Source organism: Citrus sinensis, chromosome 8 (genome assembly GCF_022201045.2).
Source record: "Citrus sinensis cultivar Valencia sweet orange chromosome 8, DVS_A1.0, whole genome shotgun sequence".
In the NCBI taxonomy this organism is placed as follows: domain Eukaryota; kingdom Viridiplantae; phylum Streptophyta; class Magnoliopsida; order Sapindales; family Rutaceae; genus Citrus; species Citrus sinensis.
Window position 1 is genome coordinate 11,149,790 of NC_068563.1, and position 19,132 is coordinate 11,168,921.

Below are 19,132 nucleotides of genomic sequence, written 5' to 3' on the forward strand. Positions count from 1 at the left end.
GGATAATCCAAAATTAACCCAAAATTGTAAATCTATTTTTGGAGTTTTTCTTGTTCATTTGGTGTGAATATTTTTTGTTTATTGATATGCTTAATTGATTCTTTTTGAGAAGTTATTTTTATTTCACTATGTTGTATTAGTGAGTTGTTAAAGAGAACCATTCTGTAAGTCAAGAGATTTTTATTTTGGTGATTTCCAATGAAAAAGATAATTTGAAGGCTATGCCACATTTAAAATACGTAGTGAGAAAGAGAAACAACTAAGTAACACTTATTATATCATCTTTGGTGGTCAATTTCAATGCTTAAAGTCAAATATACCAAACTTTTCAAATTAGAAGTAAACCGAATGAAGGGCTATGCAAATAATACATATGGGGAAATTCGAGTGCTAATGTGGCCCACTAACTAAAAGACACATGCCAAGAAAGTCAACCAAGGGAAGTCAATTTGTTTAATTGGAAGTTAGGATAGCTCACAAAGAGATAGGGGGTGAGTTCCATGAAGAAAAAGACAATTTTGGTAAAAACACACAATATCATAGGGTATTATTGGAAACTAGATTTTGGTAGTTCAGGCCAACACGTAGACAGAACATGACATCATGAGAGAGAACAAAAATATATTATTTTGGTTAAGGGAAATTATCATTTTACTACCAAAGTTAATCTGACATATTATGTCAGTACCATGGTTTGCTGAAAAGTGCATTTTACTACCAAACATTTGCACAATTATCAATTCACTACTATTCCGTTAAGAAAAAGTTAATGTTTAACGGAAATTGAGTTAAAAGTCGATTTTACCCCCAAGAGTTTGGTAGCAAAATGATAATTTATCTATTAAATTAATAGATAATTTTACTTTTACAACTGGAAATGTCTTTGATGCCCTTATGACATCAGCAAATTTTTAACGTTCTTAATGGAATGGTAGTAAATTGATAACGACGCAAATGTTTGGTAGTAAAATACACTTTTCGACAAATCATGGTACTAATATGATATGTCAAAATAAATTTGATAGTAAAATGATAATATCCCTTTGGTTAAAGATAAAGAGCCAATAAGAATCGAGATTCTCTAGCCAAGCATTGAGAAAAGGCCACATTACCTATCCTTTTGATACTGATAGAAAAGCCACAAGACCATAAAGTTAGGAGGCCGTCATATGTCTGGCCATGAAGGCAAAAGGTGGCCGGAGGGTTTCTTGCCTCTCAAGCTCATGAATGTCACCATCAAGGGACCACAAGGCAAATTACTCAAATAGCCTCACCTAAAGGAGTATAGCCATTAAATGAGCGCTACGTGTCTAAAATTATCAAAATACCGTCATGAACACTTTTATATAAGCTCTACACATTCAATCTTGAGGGGGCTCTCTCCATCTCTGACCCTCTCTCTCTCTTTTTGCTTTGCCGAGCTTTGAGTATTTTTCTAGATATAATCACCTCACCTATACCTCCTACCCTAAACATTAGAAAATACACCTAGACCCAAACTTAGTCTAATCTTCCCCTAAAATATAAATTTTATTTATGTTAATCAGATTTGACCCAAATCCAATTAGAACAACCATTTAATGGTTCAAATTGAATCTTAGTAAAAATTGAGCTAAACCAATTGGCACCATCTAATGGGAGGGCTACACAAAAGGTTTTAGTAGTAATGGTTAGTTTAGATTGAGTTGGCAAGGGATTTACTCTTGGAATTAAATCACCAAATAGAGAAGCTCCATAAGAAATTCTATTAAGGAACCCTCAGAAAAACACCAAAAAAAAATCCTTGAGAAAAAGTCAGAGAGAAATCCTCTATGAAATGCTCAAGAAAAATGTCAAGGAGGATACATGATCAAGAAAACTTTACAGAGGATTCCTCAGAAAACACCATTAAGGAGTTCTCCAAAACACCAAGAGCGATCTTCAAAGGAAAATTGCAAATTAGTGTAGTAGTTTTGAAGCTACCTCAGTTCTTCTCTAAGCGCTAGAGTAGAGTGAAACACCTTTTGAATGCTTCAACATTAAGGAAAAATATTAGTATTATGCTTTTAGCTCATTTATTTCTATTTTTGAATTCTCTACTACATATTTGCTCATATATGTTTGTGGTAGGTTTGATAGAACCTTATTTGTTCACTTCCATGACTTGATTTATTTTAAAGAAACTCCTTGATGTCTACATGATAGCAAAGAGGTTTTAAGATATATTCTTAGCGTAACACGTGCTAGTAATGAAATAATTATGATTTAAGCTACTTTCATCTAAGTACATCTTATAAATGAATGCTACTTGTTTATTCTAAAATACTCATGATCGTATGTCTACTCTTCTTTGTTAAGTCCATTATTTATAGAGTTGGCATCTTATGGCAAGTCTAGTTAAATTAGAATTTTATTTATTGCATATCTTGTAGTAGGGATTAATTCATTAATTCCCTAATTTAGTAAGATTCCAATTTATTAGGAATATTTGTTTCCTAATTTAATTAGATATCTAATTTAGCAAGTCAATTAATGATGAGATTCTATAATTGACATATAAGTTCTATTTAGAGCAAGAAGTTAGTTCAAACAAAAAGTTCATTAAATACTCTAGATATTTCTTAGGAGACAAGAAAGATAAGAAGATCATATTTATTCATATTCAGATTCATAGAAATTATAAGAGGAAAAAGACTCTTATTTGGAAAGAATCTAAGTCTTTTAAGACTTGCTATTTTTTGTGAAACCCTAGTGCCTATATAAATAGAGGTATTTCACAATTGAAGGCACACAACACAGAGTATAAAACAAAAAAGAAAAATTCGGCATCCTCCCTAGAGAATCCGGATTTGGCACATAATGTTGTATTGATTTTTTTTCTTATCTTCTTTTCATCTCCGTGGAGAGTCTATGTGGATCTTAGATCACTAGATATTGAAGAATTGCTATTGATCACTTTGTAAAGTTCCTTGAGGATTGTGAATCAAGAGGGGTAGCAATTATTTAAGAGAAGCAGATTCAGTCTAAGGTTGACTGAACTATATGGTGATAAAGTGTAAGTGAGAGTCTTAAGTTTGGTAAATCCATAGGTTGTAACATCTCAACTTAGTGAATTTCTTTTCATCTAGACGTGCCCTCGTGGTTGTAAGATTGATTAATCCGAACCATGTAAAAATCTCCATGTCATTTATTTTATGTAATTTATTGTGCTTTTGGAAAATTAATATTTTTTATGTGGATGAACAATATTTGTGAACAGTAACAGTGAACAGTAATTAAGCTATTAATTTTAGGGTTTTAATTGTATACATCTATTTGCAATATATCTAAATTCCTTTCATTCTTAATTGTTTCTTCACGAAAGTGATTGAATGATTTACTCTTGCTATGTATCATGTGAGTGAACAAGTTCTTAGATATGTTTATTTGGATGAATGATTGATCTTTATTGCCATGTGGTTGAGAATGAATGGTTAACTCCTTTTTTTATTATGATTTGTTAATTGTAATTTATCTTCATTTATGGCTTACTTTGTTTAAACTCTTAGACTATAGCTCTAGATACAAGAGCTAATCTTGTTTCAGCTGACTTATATTGATAACTACTCAAGAGCTATGAACATGAACAAATCACGAATATAGAGGTACCTTAGTAAGGCTACCTACCTAGGGGATTGAGAACTCGTCTCTCCTAAAATCTATGTATTTCACTAGGACTTATTGCCATGATTTATCTCCATGTCTTAGTGCCACAATTAAAGAGTTAAGAAAGCTCCTAAGTAAATCGCTAGAGCTAGTTGTGTGCAACTCAACTATTATAACCAGAGTTGAGTATAGCTCAGTATTGAAATAGTCAGGGTTAAGTATAGCTCAGTATCGAAATCATCAGAGTAGATGAGTGTGGCTCAACTATCATCGTTAGAATTTAACATAGCTCAAGCTTTGAAATTGCCAAAGCTAGTGGGGTGCAGCTCGGTAATCATTGCAAGAGTTAAGTATAGCTTAGAGAGTAGAACTGACAAAATTTGACATGACCTGATAACCCAACACAAAGATTTTGTTGATATTTTAAAGCAAATCACATAATACTTCATTTATATAGTGCATTGGAAATGAACTACTCCTATGGATGTACATCAAAGGGCCGAACCATGTAAAATATATGTTTTTATTTTGTTTGCTTATTTTCTGCTGATTATGATAGTTTGGATGCCCCAAATAATATTTTATATATGAATTCACATGAGTTATTCTATAAGCTCTACAAAGTTATTCAGATTAACTCGCACGAGCGATCCTCGAAGCTCTCTTGAGCTCCATGTCAATTCGTTAAATTAACTCGCATGAGCTCCATGGGCTTGCCGTAATATTCCAAACTCAAAACATCATAGCTTACCTCCCAAATCACCGCAGCTAACCTCTTAATCACTGCAGCTCAACCCTCAGATCACCTCAATATACCTCCAACCCCCAAACATAAGAAAATACACCTTAACCCAAACTTAGCCTAATCTCCTTCTAAAATATAAATTTTATTTATTTTAATCAGATTTGACCTAGATTTGATGAGAACAACCACTTAATAGTTTGAATTGGATCTAGTGAAAATCCGGCTATGACAAGGTAGCTTATCTGTCATGTATATTTTGTTGCAATGCTTTAAAAATATTTTGTCGTAGGACCATCGACTCCTAGTCCTATAAAATTGTTTGAGCTTGAAGTTAACTAGTAGTAGAGAACAACTAGCTAGTGTCTTGATCCCTCACATGAAGACATTGCATTACTTATTCATGGCTTCCACCTTTACCAAAGTTGTACACCAAGTTTTCTTGAGCTTCCGAGGAGAAGATACACGCAACAGCTTCACTAATCATCTCTCCCAAGCTCTGGTTTATACAGGAATTCACACTTTCAAAGATGACATTGAACTCCGAAGAGGTGAAGACATTTACTCAGAGTTGCTTGAAGCAATTCAATAATATTCTCTAAGAACTATGCCGATTCCAGACGGTGCTTCGGTGAGATTGTAAAGACTGGGAATTGCAAGAAACATAATAATGTTAGACAGACAGTTTTGCCCGTGTTTTTTGATATCAGCCCATCAGATGTCAGGAACCAGAATGAAAACTTTGCAGAGGCTTTTGTTAAGCATGAAGCTCGGTTCATGTTGGAAAAGGTGAAGAAATGGAGGGCAGCTCTTACACGGGCAGCAAATTTGTCGGGTTGGGCTTTGCATGAAGCTCCGAAAGGGTAAAATTTAAATTCCATTCTTTTCAAAAGTCTGATTGCTTTTCGGAAAATCCCTTGTCGTTTAAATTAAATTTGACAGAATTTTTGTCAAGATTATGTTAAATAAAGTTTGACCTGGATTTGACGCAGGAGAAAGGTGGAAAATATTTTAATGGGATTGAATATTGATGGATCAATAATTTATTGAACAAAGACCGGTGTCAATCGTTTTAGTACAAAGTTACACGGTATTTTAGAATTTTGAGGGAAAAAGGATGTTATCGTTTCCCAGTTTCAAAAATTATAAAATATGGAAAGAGTGCAAGAAATATTAAGATTGATGTTTACCATTTTATTAATATATCTTTATAAAATCTTTGATTCTACTATATTTTTATTTCCACCAGTTAGTTGACTAGTTACTCAATTAATAAAATACTAATTTTACCTTTAAAAGAAGAGTATAAAAGTAGAGGTATTAAATTTTAAATTTAGTCTTATTGATATTATTTTTAGCTAGTTTATATTTGAATTTCGGAGAAAGGACACCACTTACACCCCCCAAGGTTTGGAGAAATGGCCATATAAACTCCATATTTTCTATAGGGGACACCAATATACCTCTTGACGATAATACCCATTTGGGTTTATTAACTCAAACAAATTGACTCTATTGTTTTATAATAAATAAAAACATAATATTTAAAAATATTTTAACACTTTACAAGCTTATATTATATTGAACTAAATTTTATAATAAATAGAAGCATAATATTAAAATAAATATGTAAAAAAATTAAATTATTTTCAATATTATATAAAATAATTTTAGTATTATTAATGCATGGCATATATTTTGTTAATTGTAAAACCTATTTAACCCAAAGATTTATTTAAAATTTTTATAATAAATAAAATATATTATTCAAGTAAATATAATAATTTACATTTTAAAAATTATTTTATATATTAAAAAATATTTTAGTATTATTAGTCTACTATACACATTAAACTATATAGATTATATTTGTTTTTGTTAAAAAAATTTAAAGTTAATTTTTTTGTTACTATCGCAAATGGTATTATAGGTAAAAGGAGGTCGTGATGTCCCTCATTAAAAGTTTGGGGTCTACATAATCATTTTCTCAAACTTTAAGAGTGTAGGTGTCCTTTTCCAAATTTGTAATATTATAATCCATTGTATGTTATTTTTTTCTTGTAATAAAAAATTTCATTAAAGGGTAAAATTGATATTTTGTTATTAGGGATGGCAATGGGGAGGGGAGAGGAGGAGACCGACCTCCCTGTACCCATCCCTGATATTCTACATATGTCTTCATCTACTCCCCGTTTTCGACAAAATTGCTTGAGGGAATCCCTATCCCTTCCCCCAATAATAATAGGGGATCCTCGAGGGTCCCCGATCCCCGAATAGCTAATATGTTTTTAGTTTTTGATTTAATTTAATTATATTAAAATAAAAATAAAGTTTGACGATATATCTTACATTAACATTAATCCATTACAAAAGTCACATTACAAAATACAAATCACCATGACAATTATTTTTGTCAATCTTCATAATCCTACAATAAAAAAAGAAAGAAATTACTTTTATATCAACATTGAGATAAATGAAAAGGATATATAGATACTTAATCAACATTTCTAATAAAAGTATTTACCTCTTGTGCCTCCTACTTCTCTTGTTCTTCCTCGAATAATGTGTCAAATTGAGAGATAGCCTCATGTTTTAAATCTAAAATAATAAAAATAGTATAAGTAACGTAACTTCTAAGTGAAAATATTAATAATTATATAATATAATTATAATGTAAAATAAACTCATACTACCATTGTAAGCTCATATTTAACTTTGACAACACATTAAAGCCTCCAATATGTTTGGATGAAGCCTGTTATGGTACTTTACTATTGGTACTAAAAGCTAATTCGGAAACAATATTTGTAATTGGAATTGTCAAAATATTTTTAGCAATTCACGCCAATATAGGATACCTATGAGCATTTGTTTTCCACGAACTCAAAATATTAAAATATTTCATATGTGGCATAAGTTTCTTATCCAAATATTAATCTAGTCAATTAGGCACAAAAGTTTAATAATAATTATTTTGATATTTGTTATTTATACTAATATTTAATATTTTATAATTTACCTTTTATTATTTATTTACTAATAATATTTTTAAAAATTAAATTAAATTAAATTAAAATGGGGAAATAAAGAGGGGATGGGGATTCCGCCTCATCTCCGTCCCTTCCCCAAATAAGAAACTGGGTAAAATATTGTCCTCTTCCCTTACCCGAATAAGAAATTGGGTAAAAAAATTGTCCCATTTCCTTCCCCAAATAAGAAACTGAGTAAAAAATTATCCATGTACCCTCCTTGAATGGGGAAAATCCCCGAGGGTCTCCATCCCCATGGGGATTTGTGCCATCCCTATTTATTATCAACTAACTGATCGACTAACATTATTAATGACAATATAGTAAACTGTCAGGTTTTATAAAAATATATAGTAAAAGATAGATCACATTAATATTTCTAGCAGTTATTCGATAGTTTACAATTCTTAATACAATGAAACAATATAGCAAAAAACAAATGAAAATGAATAGATTTTGACTTTGAAAAAAGAGATTTTCATTTTCATAAGGATATATTTTTCCTTTCGTACTTGTTTGATGTCGTTACTAGTATTTAAATTTTATCCTATCAATTATGTAGTTAACCAACAAGTGCTTCTGGTTTAGGATCCTAAACTTTTTTTAAAGTTCGGGATCCAAGTCATGGAGCAGGCCATTTTGTTTATATTTTTTTAATTATTTACTACAAATGGTGGCTTTTGGTGCATTTGGTACGCCGCAATAGATTGGATTAGATTTTGTTGGATTGTGATGTATTATATTAAGTTGTATTAATTTAATATAGCACAATGTTCATTGTAGTATGGACTATATTGCATTTTATAATATTTTTATATAAATATTTATATTAAATCGATATTATATTTTTTATATTATTATTTATATTCAAATTATTTGATTTATATAAAAATATCAAAAGCCATCATTGGCCGCCACCAAAAATTAGCAATTTTTATCCGTTCACATCATATTTGTTATCATTGAATTTTTGTCATGAGCTCTACGTAACAGTATAAATATCAATGGAAACTAAGCTTCTTTTTGTCGTAAACTTACAGTCAAGGTTTTAAATTTAAAACTTTGTTTGTAAATATACGATAAACGTTAGCTTGGTTTCCAGTTGTACTTGTACCATTACATAGAGCTGATAACAATTCCAATAGTATCAATATGATGTAAATGGCCACCGAAAAACAGTGAAGGTGGCGGCAAACAGTGGCCAAACATGGTAGCCAGCGGTGGTGAAAGGTGGTTGGTGATATTTTAATATTAATTCAAATAAATTTAAATGTTAAGTTTAATTAATAAATCACTTTTTTTTTTTTTTAAATAAAAGTGAGCAGACCAGCCCAGACCTGAGAGGAGGGCGGGTCTGATTTGGGTGTACTAGGCTGAACAATTGACCAGCCTAATACACCCAAATGATGGTGCCAAACGCTGGTATGACAGTGTAGAATACAGTACAAATTAGCTAATCTATAGTCATGTTATGTTACATTATATGTTACATACAGTAATATTGATCTCTTGTTAAGACATTAATTTCTTTCTTGCTATCTGAGTTTTAGCAATTTCATCTATTTGTAGTTCCTTCACAAAACTATCATATTGTTCTTCAAATTCAGAAGAGGTTTCAGTTAACAGAAGTTCAATTTTTTAAAAATAATTTCTTGATCAAATTTTAATTGGTTTATCTTCTTTTTATTGGACAATGTTTTGCTAGTGTCTAAGTTTTCTGCATTTAAAACAAGTATAATTTTTTGTTGCATTTTTCATAGTATTTTCTTTGGACTTTTTATCTCTTTTGATATATTTGGTTTTCTTGGGTCTGCGGTGAAAATTTGTTTTTTGTAAAATTTTCGTCTTCTAGGATATGATTTCCTAGCACAATTTCCATCACATCTGTGATAATTTTTCTTTTTCTTTCTTGTTAATATAAGTTTACAATACTGAGAATGTAATTGTTCCCTTTTGATTTGTTTTTGTAATTTCATAGCTTTATGAATTTTCATTCCTTCCTTTTGAAAAAATCTATTTAATTCTCCATAAGTAAGTTTTTTGTATGAAATTTCTCTTCCATATATTTTTTTAATTTGTCTCTAACTTTATCAGCTTGAAGTCCAGGTAGTCTAACTATAAATTTTTGTTTCCAAATTGGATGATTATTGTTGGATGATTATTGTTAGATCTTGAAATTGCTCCTACAAGTAATGTGTCTTTATACCACCTAAAATCTTGAAGGGTTTTACATCTTAAATTTGTTAATTGTTCAGCATTTTTGTCTTTAGTTGTAGACGGGATTTCTAAAATTAAATATGATTACTGAGAAAATTAAAGAATTAAGAGCATCTTGAATTTCTTTATTATAGTCACCTTTTGTTGTTGTATCAGTTGAATCTTTCTTAATTGAGTATAAAATTTTATGTTTATCATTTTGAGTTAAGGTATAATCCTACCAACCTTTTAATTAGCCACTAAACCCAACTACTAATAACTGAGTAATGGCATGATTAGATGAACCAAGTTTTGTTTTGAAAACATTGCTAACCATTGTCATTTATTGTAACACATTGAGAATATTCTACATTTCCACTAATAAATTGAATTTGTACCATATTTATTTTAGAAAACTTGAGGCTCTGCTTATATTGTTATATCTAGAGCTGAAGCTCTTGGAAATAAAGTTTTTGCTTCTATTGTTATATCTAGAGCTAAAGCTCTTGGAAATAAAGTTTTTGTGTGGCTTCCAATTTGATGTAGATTGATGGCGTGGAATGAGCAGGGTACTTTCGAGGGATCATAACTTGGACTACAAATGTTCGTTTTAGGTATATAATATATTATTTTGAAGATTGTGACGTAATGAACCAAACCAAGACGCTTGTATTATTTTGTCCCATGATCAAGGTAGAAATTCTATTTCTTTCTTGATCATTTTTCAGTTTTAAGATATTTCTCTAATTTTCCTGTTCCTTTTAGGTGTTTATCTTTTTTTTTTTAAGATATCGAATTTGGGCTCCATTTGTTTTGCTTTTCTTATTTAGATTAGGATAATTTTATTATAAAATAATATTTCATATTTGCCTATTTTGGTAAATTCACTATAATTAGGGTTATTATATAAAGGGGCCAAAACCATAGTTTTGTTAATTCAGACATATTCAAAAAAACTTTATTATTCAGAAACTTGTGTTTCTTCTATCATTCAACTTTAAATGTTTTAGTTTTGGCAGTTGGTATCAGAGCAAGTTCACTTATCATCGTTATACGATCACATAAACAAAGGAGCAAAGCCTAAGCTGAATAAGTGTTTGAAGTGTGGGGAGCCTTGCTATCGATCAATTGATTATTGTCCTAAAAATTTGAATTTAGTAGAGGCTAAAGTTAGTGACACAGAGGTTAATGGTGTTAAGGATGAAGAAGCTTTAGAGTTAGAGGCAGATGAAGGAGAGATGTCAAATTGCATTGTGCAGAAAATTTTATTAGCCTTAAAGAGGATAATCAGAGCAAAAAGATTTTTAGAACACGTGGCACCATCAACAATAAAGTGTATAATATGATAATTGATAGTGGTAGTAGCGAGAATATAATTTTGAAGGCGCTAGTTGGCATGATGGGACTTTCAACAAAAAAACATTTAGCATCTTACAGGATAAGGTAGATAAAGTAAAGGACATAAATATAACAGAAGTATGTTGTGTTCCTTTCTCTATTGGGAAGATTTATGAAAGCGATGTGGTGTGTAGCGTGGTGGATATGGATGCGTGCCATTTGTTGTTGGGCAGACCTTAGCAGTTTGATGTTGATTAGTTCATAGAGGAAAAGACAATGTGTATGAGTTTTGATGGAATAGAAAAAAGGTTCATTTGGTGTCTGTAACAAACAAAAACCAGAATTCTAAGACTAAAGGAAAGAACTTTCTGACTATTGTCAAGGGTCACTTAGAAGATGATTGTGATGGTTGCAAGAAGCTGAATAAGGAAGAAGAATTTGAGGTGAAGACTGTTACTAAAGAAGTGAAGTCATTATTAGCTGAGTTCGCTGATGTTATACCATCAGAGATGCCAAATGGGCTTCCGTCTTTACAAGATATACAACATCATATAGACGTAGTTCTTAGTTTGAGTTTGCCTAACTTGCCCCACTATTATATGAGTCCTCATGAGCATGCGATCGTACAAAGGGCAGGTTAATGAGTTATTGCAGAAAGGTTTCATTCGGAAGAGCATGAGTCCATGTACTATACCAGCTTCGTTGGTGCCAAAAAAGGATAAGAGTTTGCATATATGTGTAGACAGCAAGCGAATTAAATATATTACAGTGAAGTATTGATTTCCCATTCTAACCTTTCAAGATTTGTTAGATCAATTGGATGGTGCTTGGGTTTTCTTGAAGATAGATTTATGCAGTGGCTACCATCAAACTAGAATTAGGCCTGTAGATAAGTGGAAAAAAGTGTTTAACATAAAAGAAAGGTTCCATTAGTAGTTTGTGATGCCATTCGTGTTGTCAAATGCTTTAGTATTTTTATGTACTTAATGGACTAGGTTCTTAAACCATTTTACTACAAATTTATTGTGGTGTATTTTGACAATATCCTGGTTTATTCTATTAATGTGGTGGCCCATTAAAGATTTTGAGAATGGTTATATATAGAGGTGTTGCAGCGAAATAAGCTTAACATTAATGTGAGGAAGTTTAGTTTTCTATATAATAATGTGGAGTTTTGGGATTTACAATTAGTGCAGATGAGATTCAAGCTATTGAGTCAAAGATATAAGCCATTGAAAGAATGGCCTATGCCCAAGGAAGTGGGTAAAGTTAGAAGCTTTCATGGGCTGGCAATATTTTATAGGAGATTCATTTGTGGTTTTAACACTAAGCTGCACCTATTATAGAATGCTTTAAGAAAAGAAAGTTCGAGTAATAAGAAGAGTAAGAAGCGAGTTTTGCTTTACTAAAGTAAAAGTTGTGTACTGCTCTTATATTGGTCTTACCAAACTTCAACAAGTTATTTGAGGTCAAGTATAATGTTTTAGCAAAGGAATTGGGGCTATTTTTTTTCTCAAGAAGGACAATCAACTGAATATATAAGTGAGAAGTTAACTGAAGCATAATAGAAGTGATCTACTTACGACTAATAGTTTTATGCTATTCTTAGGACTTTGAAGTCATAGGAGCATTGCTTGATTATGAAAGAGTTCATGTTTTACATTGACTATCAAGCCTTGAAGTACTTTAACAGATAGCATAATATGAGCAAGATGTATGCTAGATGGGTGAGTTATAAGTAGAAGTTCACTTTCGCTGTGAAACAAAAATCTGGGCATCAGAATAAAGTAGCAGATGCACTTAGCAGACGAGCAACTTTTCTTGTAACTCTAGTTAATGAAGTTACTAGTTTTGAATGCTTGAAAGAGTTGTACACTAAGGATGAAGACTTTGAGAATATTTAGAATTGATGCGTTAATCATTAAAACGCAAAAGATTTTCTCGTTCAAGATGGATATATATATTCTAGGCTAATCAAATATTTTTGCCTTAAAATTACTTAGGAGCAAATTATCTGCGAGTTGTATAAGGAGAATTGGGCGGCTATATTGGTCGAGATAAAACCACGGCGCTTGTGGATGAGCGATATCTATTGGTTGATTTATATAATCAATTATTAGCAATGCCAATGTGCAAGTATACACAACAAGTAATAAAGTGATGAGTGTTCAAGAACGTTTTCATAGGGATTGATGTTTACTCAAAAATGCTAAAACAATCACAATAATGCACGTCAACTAAAGACTGAAACAAACAATTGCCAAATAATTCTATCGTAACTAATAATTGCGAGAGATGGAAATAAAACAATATCGTACTAAAATAAACTTAATTAAATGTGTCTAAGGTTCAATTGAGAATATAGTAGTTGAATGATCAAACTCTCCTAATGGGGTGACTGTTGATTACCGAATTAGCACCAATTGTTATAATAAGTGCTGCAGCACTGGGTAGAACAAATCTGCATCTGCAGCTATCGCATGTTGGAAATCTCATACCTTTAAATCTACTAACAATGACCAGTTGCTCATAAATTTAATGTATGCCTTTATGATCTTTAATCTCTCTACCCTACAAGATGAATGCATATGTCTAGGATATCACAAATCTTAATTTCAAGTATTGCCCTTATGGGATTTAAGATAACCTAATCCAGAAAACTCAACTTAAGAATAAGTAATACTCCAATAATGTCCGCTAAGACATGCCCTTTTGTTGCTCTATCTTAACTGAAACTATTAAATAGATGGTCAACCGAAATAACAATTATGTTCATAAAAACTATTAGAGTATAATGCTATAGCATTATCATAACAACATATAAGAACAATCAAGAACCTATTGGATTATTTATCACTCAACTACAAGTAAATTCAGTTCATATTCTGAATGAGAAAAATAAACATAAATATACTGGTCACAGAATACATCCAAACAATTTCAAGGAAGAAAGATAATATGAGTTGAGCACGATGAAAGACTAGCGAATCTCTCGGTTCTTTTTCTTCTTACCTTTTTAATTCCTTGGATGGTAATCTCTCTGCCGCCCTTTATGTGGTGCATGCCTCCTTTATATATTACAATTTAGGTTAAAACCAACACCCATGAGCGTGCATGTGTTTAAATTAGGAATCATGGAGATCGTAATTTTATTGTTGACCTGCGCCTAAGTTTTCTCCCGCATTGCTTCCAAATTGCTGCAACACTGCTTGCTCTAACATCCGAAACAGCACTTGTATTATTTCCAATTGTGCTTTTCTTCTTTTGTGACCATCTTCTTTCCTCATTTTTTTCATCTAATGTCTCCGCATCCTTTCATGAATTTAAAACCTACAAATTAACACCTGTTTTTAACACAAATTACTATGATTCAAGCAAAATTTGTCAAGACTCAACTAAAATGAATGTTTATGCAAAAGGTCACCAAAATGTAATCAAAACACATTATTTGCTTTCTAAATGGCATTTATTCAAGTCTAGAATAGATGTAATAACTCTCATTTCCTAGAGTTATCAATATCATTGGCCAAAATTAAATAGAATGTCCACAATATTGTGCAGATATGTCGAATTTGCCAAAAAGGCAAAGGACATGCGTAGAACATGGGGTTATACATGGATTTCGTGTTGGGCTTGCCTCATATAAAGACTGTTTAAGATTCTATACTAGTTGTGATCAATATATTTTCGGAGATGGCTCATTTTATTGCTTGTGAAAAGACTGAAGATGCCACCCTAGTCACATTTGTTCTTTTGGGAGGTAGTATATTTGCATGGTGTTCTAAAAACTATAACTTCTGTCAAGGATGTGAAGCTCATTAACAAGATTTGGCATCATCTCTAGGATAAGTTTGGCAGACAGTTGAAGTTTAGTAGTGTTTTTTTTTATCCATAGATAGATGGACAAATAGAGGTGATTAATCACATTTTGGACAACATGTTGCACTATATTTATGGTGACACGCAATGGAACTGGGAAGCTTATACAAAGACTAAAGATGCTGCCTTAGTTGCATTTGTTCTTTTGGGAGGTAGTATGTTTGCATGGTGTTTTAAAAACTATAACTTCTGACAGGGATTTGAAGCTCGTTACCAAGTTTTGGCAGCATCTCTAGGATAAGTTTAGCATACAATTGTAGTTTAGTAGTGTTTTTTTATCCATAGACAAATGGACAAATAGATATGATTAATGGCACTTTAGGCAACATGTTGCACTGTGTTTGTGGTGACAAGCAATGAAACTGGGAAGCTACAATGCCTCAGGTTGAATTTGCTTACAACAGTATGGTGAATCGATCCATTGCAAGACCCTTTTGAGATTGTCTACACTTGCCCTCCACGCCATGTTTGTGATTTAGTATTTATCCCACCAATAGTTGGGGAAGGAAGTAAAGCAATAGATAATGTGGCAAAAAAGGAGTTGTAGATTCATGCTAAGGAGTGAGCTCACTTGGGGGCTATCAATGCTAGGTATAAAGTTGATGCAAACAAGCACCAATAGAAGAAAGTATTTCAGGAAGGTCATTTGGTGATGGCTCAACAGTGGTGAAGTCATCTTTTTGGTATTTGAGGAAAGGTAGAGAAGCAAAAATATGGCCCTTTTTTTATTGTCAAGGAAGATTAATGATAATGTTTACGTACTTCAGCTGCCAGAAAACTAGAACATCTCTCACACTTTCAGTGTAGCTAGTCTATTTGAATATTATCCAGATGATGAGGAGTTGTATGAACCAAACTCGAGGAGAAGTCTTTCTCCAAGTGAGGGAGATTGATGTAGGTTGGATGCGTGGAACGGTGGGTTTACTTCCAAAGGTCATAACTTGGGCTACAAGTGTCCGTTTTGGGCATTATATTGTTTCAAAACTTGTGACGAGAGAAACCAGACCCATAATTGTTTATGCTTTTCTGCCCATGGTCAAGTTGGAAATTTCACTTCTTTCCTAGTCGTTTTTTAATTTTAAGATATTTTCTTATTTTTCCTGTTTCTTTTAAGATTTTTTTAGATATTGAATTTGAATGCAGTTTGTTTTGCTTTTCTTATTTAGATGAGGAAAATTTTATTATAAAATAATATTCCACATTTGTCTATTTTGATAAATTTGTAATATTTAGAGTTACTATATAAAAGGGACAAAACTCTAATTTAGTTAATCCAAACTTATTCAACAAACTTCATTATTTAAAAACCTATGTTTCTTCTATCATTCAACTTTAAACCTTTCCATTTCATCACAACTGATCTTATTAAGTATAAATTTTAAAATTTCAGAATCATTGTCACTATAACTTTTAGATTGGCTATCACTTGAATGGTTTAAAGCATTGACTTCTTTTGATGTAGAAAGTCTTTTTGATGTAGAAGTAATATTGGTGTATCAGGTTTGAGTTGTGATTTTAGAATGCAAGTGTTTTATCGATTTCTTCTATAAATTCTTTTTTAGCTAATTCGTTTTTTAATACTTCTTGGAATTTCATGGGGTTTGAATAAGGATTTCACATATGCTCTTTCCAAGTTTTTATTTAAAATTTGTGGAGTGAGTTTTTATGGTTTCCAAATATTGACTATATATTTGTTTTTGGTCAAGAATTTTTTTTATATCTTTATCGTTCTTTTTTGTCGTTTTTTATTTGAAAGGTGAGGCTACAATTTAAGTGTCTTTATACTAAATTTTAAGGTCTCTAAGTGGTGGATGTGTTGATTCAGTAGTATCCCCAGTAGAAGTTTGCCAAATTTTTACCTCCTTGCCATATTTATTGTTTGGGAAATAGATAATTATTATTGTAAATATTTGCATAATATCCAAAGCATTGGAAAAATATTACTTGAGCTTTATTCTTGTTCATGAATTCATAATATTGTTTTTGAATTTCTAGCTTTTCTTTTCCTTGTCAAGAAACAAATTTTATCTTTTTTCATTTGTTTTTGATTAAAAATCTTTTCTCAAAAATTCTTTATTGATTTCATTTTTTTTTTCTAAAGCATCTAATTCATTATGATCGGTTATGGATGAATATGTAGTGACATTCCTGGGGACTCAGTTTCTGTACTTTTATTTTGGACAGGTTCAGGTTCGTTGATAGAATAATATGGTTTTGATCTGTTTGAAGAATTATCTACTCATCGGAGATTGTTTAAAATGAAGTAAAGCTTTGTTTGGTTACTAAGAAAATGAACCAGAAAATGAGGGAAGAGATAGAAAATCAAATCAGCTCTTATTCATTAACTGAAAACTTACAAAAATGATTCTAACCACTGATATTTATATACACGATAACATACATGAATCTGTTACTAAATCCATCTAGAAACTTCACTCACACACACGCACTTTACACATCTATTTGTAACTAGCTTGCCAAGTCAGCATAACGCATTTACTAAGCTGCTGACTGAACCACCGACCTTATCATGCTCTACATCATCATCATCATCATCACTAGATATTAAGCTACACTAAGCTGATGACTGAACCACCGAGCTTATCATGCTCTGCATCATCATCATCACTAGATATTTTAACAGAGATCTGATCTTTTTGGAGGTCTAGAAATTGAAGAAAAATAGGCTCTAGCTGGCTCTCTTGAGGATGATCCAATTTGAGATCAGAGGATCCTAAGCTCAAGTTTTCAAATTGTAATGCTCTTTGCCTAGCAAATGATATTAATACACTTCTATCAACATTTGTTTCTATTTCTTTTAGTTTTGTGTTTTGTACTTTTTAAAATTGTGTAACTTTTCCATTGTCCATTCTCACAAATTGTAATTTGATCCCATTTAATAAAGTTTCTCCTTTTTGTTGTGTTTTGAAGCTTTTGTGCTAAAAGCAGAGAACATTGGTTTCTAAAGAATTTTATGCATTAAAGCTACAGGAAGTGTTCCCGGTTTGATCTTGTAATTGTATGTTTTTATTATTCAAAGTTAAGACATCCAATATTTTTGTCATTTTAATAAAACTGTAATGTAAAAGTTGGATAACAACCAAAATAAATTGGTCCGTTGCAAAGAGTTGTTTCAATTGTTCCTAAGAGTGAATCTGTAAAATCTAGAAACCTACAATCTCTTAGACATGCAAATAAAGGAGTATCTAAGCCTTCACAACTCAATGGTTTAAATCCAACTTGGACCAATTCAATATGAAGGTAATTAATCTTTTTTGTATTTTTTAATTGTTTCAAAATAAAGAATTTTTCCTGTTTGAAATTCACTTTTTTATTCCAACAGTTCTTTCTTTAGTTTTGATAATATTATCAGGTTTTAAGAAATTTAATCTACAATCTTTGTCAATTTTGTTTGTTGAAATTTTTAGAATTCACCATGTACCCCAATTGCTTAAAGCCAAAGTACTGTCACAATTTTTGTCATTTTCTACTTAGAAGTTAATTTCTCCTTCGTTCTTGATTCCATCTCTAGTACAAGAATTGAAGGTAGACACTGATATAAATAAAGAGTTCATTATTAGAATACCTTTTTTTAAAAAAAAAAAATTTCCTTCTTACTCGGTTACTGACCAACGGTCTCACCCGCCATAATCGGTTTAATATGCCGGGATCATAACCGGAATGACGCGTAGATAAAATTAAATATTTTTCAAATAAACTCAGATAATTTGACCTGCCTCCCCCCCTTTTTCTGATACCAAAGAGACATGGATGCAAAAGAAAGAGATGTCATGGTTAATAACTGATGGAAAAATAAGGCTTTAAGAGAGACGAAGGATATATTTAGTTGTAATAACAATGAACAGAAAAGGATAATGCTATAAGTTTTAAAATAATTACTGCAAGTTATGCTGTATAAATAAACAACTATGAAAAAAATTAGTTAAATGTTTGGTAAAATTTATTTTTAAAAGAAAACAAATCCGGTGCTCAGCAATGGTCAGCAATTGCTCTATGTAAGCTCTAAGAGATTGTTGACCGTTGATCCAATACTCAACACAAGCTCAGCCGAGCACCGGATCCTGGTCCTTTTTGAAAATGCTACGAGTTCTAAAAGCAATCATTTATATTTAATAATTTTTATTACTAAATTATTATAACAATATAAATAACTAAATTAGAAATAATGTTGAGTAAATTTTTTTTACACATTTATAAACACGTATATAAAATATTTTTAGTTGTGTATATATAATAATTGATAACTAGAATAAATATATTATATTATTAATTTTATTTTGTTTGATGATAATAATCTCTT